Source organism: Ovis aries, chromosome 11 (assembly GCF_016772045.2).
Source record: "Ovis aries strain OAR_USU_Benz2616 breed Rambouillet chromosome 11, ARS-UI_Ramb_v3.0, whole genome shotgun sequence".
NCBI lineage: Eukaryota > Metazoa > Chordata > Mammalia > Artiodactyla > Bovidae > Ovis > Ovis aries.
Window position 1 is genome coordinate 42,212,095 of NC_056064.1, and position 11,589 is coordinate 42,223,683.

The 11,589-nt window shown below is 43.4% G+C and overlaps 1 protein-coding gene across 16 annotated transcripts in view; it reads right to left on the minus strand.

The window, feature by feature from the left end:
- STAT3 (signal transducer and activator of transcription 3) overlaps positions 1 to 11,589 on the minus strand; it is a 75,063-nt gene extending 63,474 nt beyond the window's left edge. For 14 of the 16 annotated variants that reach the window (XM_015098788.4, XM_015098787.4, XM_060395623.1 and 11 more), the window contains exon 1: positions 10,769 to 10,943. The gene's annotated coding sequence lies outside the window, so the exon portion shown is untranslated. Of the gene's footprint in view, positions 1 to 10,768; positions 10,944 to 11,438 lie in introns of those variants that run through there. The other 2 variants (XM_060395625.1, XM_060395620.1) reach the window with 2 other exon arrangements.

An 11,589-nucleotide genomic window follows, 5' to 3' on the forward strand; every position in this document is an offset into this window, starting at 1 on the left:
CTCTCTGGAACAGAACCACAGAATCTTTTTTTTTCTTTCTTCAACAGCTATTCAAGGAGTTCTTATGCTAAAACCTGTTGATCAGCAGTTCTCAAACTTTTTATTCTCAGGACCCCCTTAAAAATTGAGGATCCTAAGGAACATTTGTTTATGGAGGTATATCAATGTTTACTGTATTACAAACTAAAACTGAGAAATTTAGAATATATTTATTATTTTAAAAATCAACCTATTACACAAATAACATCTTTATGAAAAACAACTTATTTTAAAAAAATTTAGTGGAAAGAGTGACATTGTTAAAGTTTTGGAAGCTTCTCTAACGATTTCTCTAATCTCTGGCTTAGAAGACACCTGGATTCTCACAGCTCTGTTTTTGCATTCAACCTGTTGCAGTATGTTGTTCTGGTTGAAATGTAGGAAGAAATTTTGGCCTCACACTCACTGGAAAAGAAAGGACAGTATATTAAGAATCTTTGCAGATAACTTTGGACATTATTTAATACTACATCAAAACTTGACAAGTACTAGTTTCTTCAAGGTTAGAGGCAATGTAGATTCTGAAACCATGGCAATGAACTCTTCATACACAGTTACACTAAAATCCATTAGTCTATCTTGCATTTTGAATGGAATGTTTTCATGCATGATTTTGTAATGCCATGCACCAACTATCTGTAAAACACTATTTCAGAGACATGCAGACCTTCAAATACCAACATAATTTATTATAAACTATCACAAAACCATGTTACCAAAAAATTACATGAATACTGAGAAGCTGTCAAACACACAGTAGTAGATATCAGTTTCTCAAACTCTAATTTCCACTCTAAAGCATCGGCAACAAATAATGTCGGTTGTTTTCCTTGAAGAAAAAGCTTCCCTCCTTTCATTTTTGAGAAAATATCAATATCCCTGTTGGTCTGTCCATCATTCTTTCAACTAAGAATGGTGCTTCGTGAAAGAAAGCAGCTAGTTTGAGATCACAACTCAATTCCACAAGTGCTATTCCACCAGACTTCTTTGCAGCAGAAGTGCTTTCTGCAGCCCTGCCATTTCACTGCTGCTGTGGGCTGCCGTCTATGAGTTGCTTCAGTCGTGTCTGACTGTGCGACCCCATAGATGGCAGCCTACCAGGCTCCCCTGTCCCTGGGATCCTCCAGGCAAGAACACTGGAGTGGGTTGCCATTTCCTTCTCCAATGCATGAAAGTGAAACGTGAAAGCAAAGTCCTGTCCTACTCTTCACGACCCCATGGACTGCAGCCTACCAGGCTCCTCCATCCATGGGATTTTCCAGTCAAGAGTACCAGAGTGGGTTGCCATTGCTTTCTCTGGGCCATTTCACTACAGAGTATCAAAAAACCATAAAAAAAAAAAAAGTCATCAAGAGCCGAGAGAGAATGAAATTAATATTGTTTACTGTTTTATCATGGATTCCCCTGAAAGTGCACTGAGTACAAGGACTAATAGTATAAGTACAAATGCCAACTAATTTAAAAAATAAAAATAATGTTATAAAAATAGTTTTAAACTCAAAGACCCACCCTGAAAGGATTTCAGAGACCCACTGCGGACCACACTCTGCAAATTGCTGCTAGGCAACTCAAACAGAAGGATCAGGGAGCAACCCATCCATGTGTGTGCTAAGTCACTTCAGTTATGTCCAACTCTTTGGCTTGTAGCCTGCCAGGCTCCTCTGTTCATGGGATTCTGTGGGCAAGAATAAGGGAATGGTTTGCCATGCCCTCCTCCAGGGAATATTCCTGACCCATCCAGGAAAAATACAAAAACAAAAACTATGTCTTCACTTGCCAAAGGAACAAGGGGGAACTTAGACAAAAGTTACTGTTGTGATTCAGGGATGGAGTGATTGAGATTAATGGAAGCTGGGTCCTGGTATCATAGGTATATGAACAGTAAGTTTTAAAAATTTGGGGAGTGAAAGTATGCAACAATTCCTACCTGTGCAAGTGACAGGCATACACTGGAGTTTCATATTTAATGATGTAGCTAGACTTCTCCCCAGAATTAAAGTGTATGTTTAGGGAGTTCCCTGGTAGCCTAGTGGTTAGGATTCCAGTGATTAGGATTCCTAATCCAGTGGTGAGGATTTCCATGACCCGGATTCAACCCCTGGTCAGGGGATCTAAGATGCTGCAAGCCACACAATGCGGCCAGAAACAAAACAAAGTTTACCTTTAAAGGGGAAAATGTTCACTCTGTCAACTGAAAAGCTACATTTCTAAACAGTATGTATAGGAGAGCTTCCTGTCTGCCCAGCGGTTATGACTCCATGCTTTCACTGGTGAGGGTGCTAGTTCGATTCCTGCTTGGAGAACTAAGATGCTGCAAGCCACTTGGCACAACCAAAATAAATAAATAAATAAAAAGTATGCATGTTATGATTAAAACATTAAAATTATGAAAGCAAAAGTGAAAGTCGCTCAGTCGTGTCCCACTCTTTGCAACCCCATGGACTATACAGCCCATGGAATTCTCCTGACCAGAATACTAGAGTGGGTAGCCTTTCTCTTCTCCAAGGGATCTTCCCAACCTAGGGATTGAACCCAGGTCTCTCGCATTGCAGATGGATTCTTTACCAGCTGAGCAAGCAGCCAGGGAAGCCCACAAAAAGTATACAGGTACAGATTTATTTATCTGTGTCTAAAGACAACTCTTTGCAGCCCCATGGGCTGTAGCCTATCAGGCTCCTCCGTCCATGGGATTTTCCAGGCAAGAGTGCTGGAGTGGATTGCCATTTCCTTCCCCAGGGGATCTTCCCGACCCAGGAATCAAACCCGGGTCTCCTGCATTGCAGGCAGACGCTTTACCGTCTGAGCCACCAGAAAAGCCCCAAAGACAAACATGATGATACCTACCACAACATCATTTTGTCTTTAGATTCTGCAATCTCTGCCTATCATTAGATGAATTATGACATCCGTAGCCTAGAAGACTACGATGATTCAAAAATGATTTAAAAATAAATAAATTGTAATTTTTTTTCCTCCTCCAAGTTCTTCTATGTGAGATCACAAAACTGAATATTTCATTCCACCCTAAGTGCACACTATACGCATCTTAAAAACATGAGGCAGATATAAACATATTCACATGGAGTATCTTCTAAGATAAACAAAGTGTCTTCAAAAAGATACTGAGTTACAGGTATAATTTGCTACTGTCTGTGGAAGGAAAAAAAAAAAAGAGAAAGAATAACATGTTTGCCTGTATATCACACATGATCATTCTGGAAAGATAAAGTAAGAAATAGGCACCTAGCTGTCCCTGGGAGAGAGAGTTCAGAGGATAAGATGAAGGGGAGACTTTCCATTTACTGTACTGATTAAACTCCCCCTCCCCCCTAAAATAAGAAAACTAGTCTGGAACTGAAAAACAAAACTGATACATTCTTGCTGAAAATCTGTAGTTCAGACTAGCATTCATCTCTCCTAAGGAAAGGGGAAGCAGGTTCATCCAGAGACTGTACGGATTTTCTGGATGCCCCACTTCTAGTAGCATTCTCCATTACTTGGGAGATAATGGTAAAAGAAAGCCACTCTCTTTGCCAAGTTTAGGGAATCCAGTGGTGGAAGTCATTGGAATCACACAGCTGTATAGGGGGCACTTCTGACCCAGGACACAGTCATTTCTGCAGGATTGTTTTTAAGTTAGTAAATGACTTTTAAGAGCAATTTTAGGTTCAAACTAAAATTAAGTGGGAAGGACAGAGTTCACCTATCCCCCACCCCTTTCCCCCTATAGGGACAGCCTCCCCTTGCCACTCCCGCCCTATCAACATTCAGCACCACAGCAGTACATTTGAGAAACAGGAATCTTAGATGGCTCCATGAACCTAGGATTCTTCAACATAGTAATCAGGACCATTAGGCGTCCCAGGTGCTTCTATCTAATTATTTATGTACTCGAGTGGAAAGGGTAATAACACACGGAATTAAGAATAAATTTTGATATATATGCATTTGTTCAAATTAAATATGAGGTAATAAAAAAGAATAAATATTGAGATTTGGCTTTGATTATTCCACCTGCCTTGATGCATAAGACAGTGACCACTCTAATTACGTTTTATTTTGGTTAATGTTTCAATAAATTTTCTTTCTCTAAACCTATTGATAAAAAGAGGCCCAAATACAAGACTGATTTGTCAGGCCAAGTCAGTCTGAGATTAAATATTTATTGTATCTAAACCACAAGTAGAAAGAAATTCAAAGGCTGGCGATTTTAATGCCAACTCAACGCAAGATTGCACTTTGCTTGGTTTAGAGGAGAGGTAATTACACAGCTAACATCTGGGTTTTGAGGTTTTGAGGATGACGTTTGGGTGGACTGGAGGTGGGAGGGGGAGGAAAGAACAAAGGGAAAGTCTCATGATTTTAGCTTCTGTCATAAAAAGTGTTCGCTTAAAAGTAAAAACAAAATGAACATTAGAAAAGAAGCAAAAAACAAGCATTTCAGGAAGCTTTTACTAAGCAGGTGCTCAAAGTCACACTCAGATCCTCCAATTCTAAAAAGAAGGGGAGGTTAGGCTGCCACAAACTAATAAAATCAATCAACAAAGTGGGAATAACAGTGGGTTCACAGCAGGCCAGGCAGGATTTCCCTAAATTGGGCTCACCCTCAATCATCTCAATCAGTTTTCAGAAATGGCTTCTACAAAAACTACCCAAACATCCCCCTAATAATTTGCACTCCTCCCCCACAATAGGGAAGCCATTTATTTACCAGAAGGTTTACTTTCTCTTTCAAACTCTGCTGGCTTCCTCCCGCCCCACATTCGGCCAACAAACAGCGGCAGGCCTTTTCTCTTCGGCCTTCTCTGACCCCAAACCGGAGAGCTGGTGCAACAGAATCTGTTTCATGGAGGTGCTGAGTGGCTCTTCTCAAACCACAAGGCTGTTTTGAGTTTTCGTTTGCAAAGGAAAGTTACAGGACAGGAAAGTAAAGCTCGACTCCTCCAATGAAAACACACGCACTCACATAGCACAGATGTGAAAGAACAAATCCCCTCCTGGCCTCATAGGCTTATTCACTCTACTTAGGGTGCAGCCTCACCCCCAATCTGTGGCCTCATCCCCAAGCTGTGTGCTGGCCCACCTTCCTTGCCTGAGTCCCCCACCCCTCAAACCTTTTGTATTATCTGTACTTTTTGTATCAAGAACTCCAAGGGACTGTTTACATTCCTAAGTGGCCATAAAAATCTCATGTGTTGAATATTACTTCAAATAAATGGGCCACCATCAGAAGATGTAGAGAGACATACGTCTGACAAAGGCATCCGTGTAAACGTGCCCTGTTCCTTTTGCGTGACAGCCTCCATCTCCTCCACCACAGTGTAAATCCCCCTGCTCCCTATTCATTTAGTTTTTTTCCTATTAGGTTAGAAGCTCCTGATTACTCCATCTTTCCTTTGGGTCATGAAAGGCTACCACAAATCACAACTGGTGTGACTTTATAGTTAGATACTGTGGTTTTTAATAATAGCAATTATTAGCACTCCACTTTTAGCTATCTCCCAGGTTCTGTGCAAAGTACTTCACATACGTTATCTTGCTCAATCCTCACAAATCCCTTACAACTGGATCTGGTATCTGCACTTTCTGGACAGAGAAAGTGAAACCCGGAGAAGTTAAAGCAACTGACCCAAGATCTAAGAAGTGTTGGATCTGGGATAAAAGCCCAGGAAGTTTGACCTCATTGCCATTCTTTTGACTCCTATCACAGCTGTGGATCATGAAATCCTCAAACTCACCTCACCCAAACATTTCGACACTACAGTAACAGTTACCTTAGGAAAGCTCGTGTTTGATGTAGTTAAAAAGTCAAAGGTCAGGGAAAAGTTCAGTGATTAGGAAAGTCATTTATTCTTAAGGATGGAGGGGGGAAGTTTTAGCAGAAAGGAAACCAGACAATCTAAACTTTACTTTGGGGCCAGGTCTGCCTTTCTTATTACTTTTTTATTAGGCTATTAGAAAGGAATTTGCAATAAATTTGTCCAAGATAAATCGGTAGGTAGAAGCAGCTGCAAAATAGCTGGAGAAACACACACCAAACTAATAAGACACATATTAAAAAAATACATAGTTTCTATTTCGACAAATTTAAATTTCTTTACAATAGCATGCATTACTTTTATAAACAAGGAAAAAAACAACTTAATAACATCTGAACCCAATTATTAACAGAAGGGCTGAGAGTCAGCTTCCTTTCTCCTCAGTTCTCCTAAATTAAGAACTTCCACTTATAGCTCCCTGAACACACCACGCTGTTTTAAGCCTCTGCACGCTCATGTTCCCTCAGCCTTGAATACAGCTATTCACCAACTCAGCTTTGTTGGGAGAATTCCTAATCATCCTATAAAACCCTAATCATGTGTTCCCACGTGAATACCCTTCTATAATAAAGCCTTTCTCTCTCATCCCTGAAAAGAACTAATCTCTTTTCTTAGACATTTAATAAAAACTTAGATTTAGCGAGTTCTTACTGTGCACCAGGCTTATGCTAAGTATTTTACCAGCATCACCTCCTGGAGTCTTCAATAGCACTAGGAGATATACACTGTTAGCCTCTCCTTTCATAGATAAGAAAACTGAGGTTCAGATTCTGACTAAGAAGTGGCAGATATAGGATCCAATCCCAGATTGTGTTGGACTCCAGAGTCTGACCTTTGAACCACTGTGCTGTCATCTTCCCACTCCTAAGTCCCTACTGACGAAGCACATACCCTGGCCCCTATAATACCACTTCCGGTTCCATGAAACAGGGACCATATTGCATTATCCTTGGATCCTGCCTAGCATAACTGACTCTCATTACATAAATGCTTGTTGATCTGAACTAAGAGTTGTGATATTAATAATATGATATAGGAAAACTGAACATAATAGAAATCCTTTCTTGCATATCCTATTCCTTTCAAAACCTGGAGTTATTTCAAACAACTCACTACCAAAGTACCATAAAACCATCCTGACAAAACGGCCCCATTGTAACCCATGGTTCCTTGCAACAAGTATGTAACAACCACAATATTAGTTTTTTCACCATAACCAACACAGATTGAGATAGCCCAGGGATGTCATTCTGCTGGACCTCACCAAGGCTGCTCCAGGACACCAGGAGTTCTCCAAGATCTGGACATGTCTTTGAGTGTTCTTTGGCTGGTTGTCACACACGACCCAAAAGTTAAGGTAAAATTATTTTAAATATGGAAGATAGAAAATGTGAGTGGACATGTGTAGCCAGTTAAAAATCCTCATTAAAAAAAAAAAAACAAAAACACACACTTTTGCACTTAATCACACAAATCTGCAAAATCAGGACCCCTCTTTTTGGGTGCTGGTCCAGTTTATATGGTCATCTTCAATGACAACTTCCCTGGGGTGGAGGCCACACATACCCATTTATTTTATACAAATTAACCAAGGTCAGGCATGTAGTAGGCACTCCATAATTAAACATCAATATTTGGCTTCAAAAATCTTTAAACTCCTTGACCTGGCATTCAAGACCTCTTACTCCTCCTCCATTTACTTTGCTAATCTACTAGAATTGGGTCTGTGCTGTATCACCATACCTCCTCGCCCCGAATTCTTTACATCAGTCAAATGCCAACCATTATGTGGGTCTCAGATCAAATCTCTCCTCTGGCAAGAAGACTTCTAGACAACTCATAACCTCTCCTCCTTCTGAAGACCTGTAGCGCTTAGTGAAGCACTGTCCAACAGCGAAGCATTCCACTCTGTGATAATGGAAATGTTCTAAATCTGTGCTATATGTTTTAAAACATGTAACAGTTGCCTTGCTGGACAGGATGGGCTTATAGTCTCACCATCTCTTTGAGGAAATCAAGTTGCATTACATGGATAAGAAATTTATGAAGATGTCGCAGTAGACTGCAAGGTCTGTGAACAAGGTATCTTGTTCCTCATAACAACTTTCACAAAGGTGTAAAAAGTAAATATTTGTTGATCTGTACATCACCTCTGAGAAAGCCATAAGGTTTAAAGGTGCTGGACTCGGCCTCTGGAATGATGGCCACCACCTCTGCCCTGTCTCACCATCTGAAAGTCATGACATGCAGAGGCAGGAGGAAAGAGCAACCTTCTGGAGATACAAATGACCACTGATTAAGCCACAAGACACTTTGGTTTAAATGACATTTAGGTCATGACTGTCCTTCACCTACAAACCTGCCTCAGTAAATCTCTCTTTCCATTAGCAAATAGCTAAATTCTGATGGTAAATTATGCAGACTAAAAAGTTACCTGAGGGGAAGGAGAGTGAGAGTTTGGGACTGACATGTACACACTGCTATTTTACAAGAGATAATCAAAAAGGACCTTTTGTATAGCACAGGTAATGCTGCTCAATATTCTGTAATAACCTAAACGGGACTCACCTGTTTATTTTAAATATCTCCCTTGGAGTCTTATAGGATATTGATGGTCTAGGTATGTGTTAGAATTTCACTGACACTTTTCCCAGTAGGGCCTACAGTCACTCTAAATTAAGACCTAATACTTAAGCATAGATAGTCAAAAGCAAACAAAATATACAGAAGGTACAAGCTCCATCACTATGGTATGTTGCTGCCTGGGCAAGTGTCTCGTTCCTTACACCTCAATTTCCTTATCTTCAAAGCAGAGTTAAGGTTACATGAACTATCTACCCTTTGTGGGTCAAGTCATAACTATGGATATTTCTAGATGGCTATTCTTCCCAAAAGAACTACATATAAAGATAGAAGATTTATGAATTTTCTAGTGGTTCTTTGTGGTAGATATGCTAGCAAATATAGAGATTAAGGTCAAGCCTCAGGGACTCCCCTTGTGGTCCAGTGGTTAAGAAATCTGCGCATTCAATACAGGGGAGTCAGGTTCAATCCCTGGTGGGGGAACTAAGATCCCACATGCCTCAGGGCAACTGAACCCACACACCACAACTAAGACCCTATCCAGCCATAAATAAATAATAAATACACACAAAAAAAGCCTCTAGCATCTACAATTTCTTTTTTTTTTTGGTATTAAAGACTTCTTTCCTCCATCCCACTGTGCAAATGTCACTGCAAAAATTTTACTAGTAGCTCAGCCTGCTGCTGCTAAGTCGCTTCAGTCATGTCCGACTCTGTGCGACCCCACAGACGGCAGCCCACGAGGCTCCCCCGTTGCTGGGATTCTCCAGGCAAGAACATTGGAGTGGCTTGCCATTTCCTTCTCCAATGCATGAAAATGAAAAGTAAAAGTGAAGTCGCTCAGTCGAGTCCGACTCTTAGCGACCCCATGGACTGCGGCCCACCAGGCTCCTCCATCCATGGGATTTTCCAGGCAAGAGTGCTGGAGTGGGGTGCCATTGCTCAGCCTGGCACATGTAATAAGGAAATAAATGTGCTGACTCAGGGAGTACAGACATATTTGATATAAAACATAAAATTGGCTAAATCAAGTCATAACAGTCTAAATCCACATATAAAAGATTGAGATAATTTACAGTTCTGATTTCTTCAAACCAATGCTGTATTAGCTCAGCCAACCAAAAAATTACAACCCACACACAGAATAAATATGCCCTTTATTTATTTAACCAACCAGCAAGGACATGTTATATACATTTTTAATAAGAATAAGTGTGTCAATATCATGCATCCACTTGATATAACACAGAAAGATGTGGACTAAACATGGAAAAAACCACTCAGGTGACGGTTTGAATTAAGCTAACTGAAGTGCAACCACACCCCCAAACACAGGTAAAGTTTGCACACATGGCTTTGCCAAGGCCAGCCTGTCTTTGTTTCTCTCTCCGCATTTACCCAAGATCTTGGCTCTGAGACAGAAAACTCCCACTCTCTATTGGTTCATTCTGTTCTATGCAATTAAGCAACACCACAATCCAGTAAACGCAAGGGCTCAATTATTTATCTTCTGGCCAAGTTTACCAGGTGGTTATAAAAGAACAATGTCAAGGAGGAAAAAGGTTTATTTCTCTTTAGAGCTGGGTTGATGGGGGTTTTATTTGGATTTTTTTTGGAAGAGGGAGAAGGGAAACACGACTTTACCCCAGAAAAAGGCTGGGGGGAGTTTAGAAAGAGTACAAGGCTGTCAATTTCCCTACAGGAAACTTGAATCTTATGCAATAATCCTACCCATAACCAAACAGCCCGCAAGGCTGTAAAGGGAAGACACCTATTCCTACCTCCTCCAGGGGGGCACAGCTGGCTCCTAAAGGAGCAGGAACAGGGCAAGGCGGAGGAAGTGGCTCAGCCGGGAGACGCCGGGCCCGCCGAGGGGCGGGGAGGAGGCGCTTGCCAACCCCCCCCCCCCCACTCCGTGATCTCCGCCGGCGTGACAGTGGCTCCCGTGGCCGGAACGTCCCCAGAGCCCCAGGGAGCAGGAAGTCGGGGGGCTGTCCCTCGCTCCTGCCCCCCAACCCTAGAGTACCCTCGCCCCACGGTCCTCCCCCTCCAGTCCATTCTCTCTCTTCCTCTGCGTCTCCCCTTTTTCCAAAGAACGAAACTTCCTTCCAGCGCACCCCGTCCCTTCAGAGGTCGGCTCCTGTCATCCCGGGGAACTGTCCCTTCACAGCGACTCTCCGTGTCTCCTCGTATCCCCCTGACCCCACTGAAGTTTCCATTCACTACTCCCCCAAACACCCCAGAAGCTCCCAGCGCGCCCCTCCTCCCCCGGGATGCCCAGGCCTGGAGGCCGTCGGGGGGCAGCCCCACCCTTAAACCCCCTTCACCTGCTGCTCGGGCTGAGGCCCGACTGGCCGGGGCTGCGCTTGCGCCGGGGTGCGGGCCGCGGGGCTCCCTCAGGCCGCGGAGTCTCCCTTGGCAGAAGCGGGGAGAGCGCGGAGCTGGGGTGCTCGTCAGGGATCCGATTCGGGCTCTCTCCCTCCGCGGCGACGTCGGAACCCCAGGCTCCCCCTCCCTGTCTACGCCGCCTCAGCTCCGGAAACCGCTGAATTACAGCCCCTCCAGCCAATCCCCGCCCAGCCCCCGCTTGGCCTAGGCACGCCGCTCATGTATAATTCATAACATGACCAGTTTTCTCGGCCACCCAGAAGCCCTGCTGAGCAGACTCTACATCCGAAGCCCCACCCACTGGCCAATGAAGAGAGCCTCTGGGTGGAAGGGCGGAGCCAATACAAGGCTGGGAACGCCCCTGTTCTGGCTGTTCCGACTCTTAGGGCTCCTCCCTCCGCAACAACTGGGGAAGAACCAAGGCCCTGGGCAGAGGAGCCCGGGGGGAGGGAGGGAAGATGACTGGAATGTCCTGCTGAAAACTCAGCTGAGTTCCTGGCAGTGCGTGACGTCAAGACACTTTAAATGCCCCTGATGCGGCTCCCTTCTGCCTGCTCTCCCTCTTCCCGGCCCTTGGCACCACGTGGGGGCAAGGTTGGGGGCACTTACCACGTGGGAATCAGCCAGTTAGACAGTCCTCAGGTGTCGCCAGATCCTTTAGGGGCCCAACGCCCGAAATGGGTTTCTGGGGACAGCAAAAAGAACATGGGTTACTCCCGCCTGCTTTGAACTTCAGTTTCTGCGTGAGTCGGGACACACA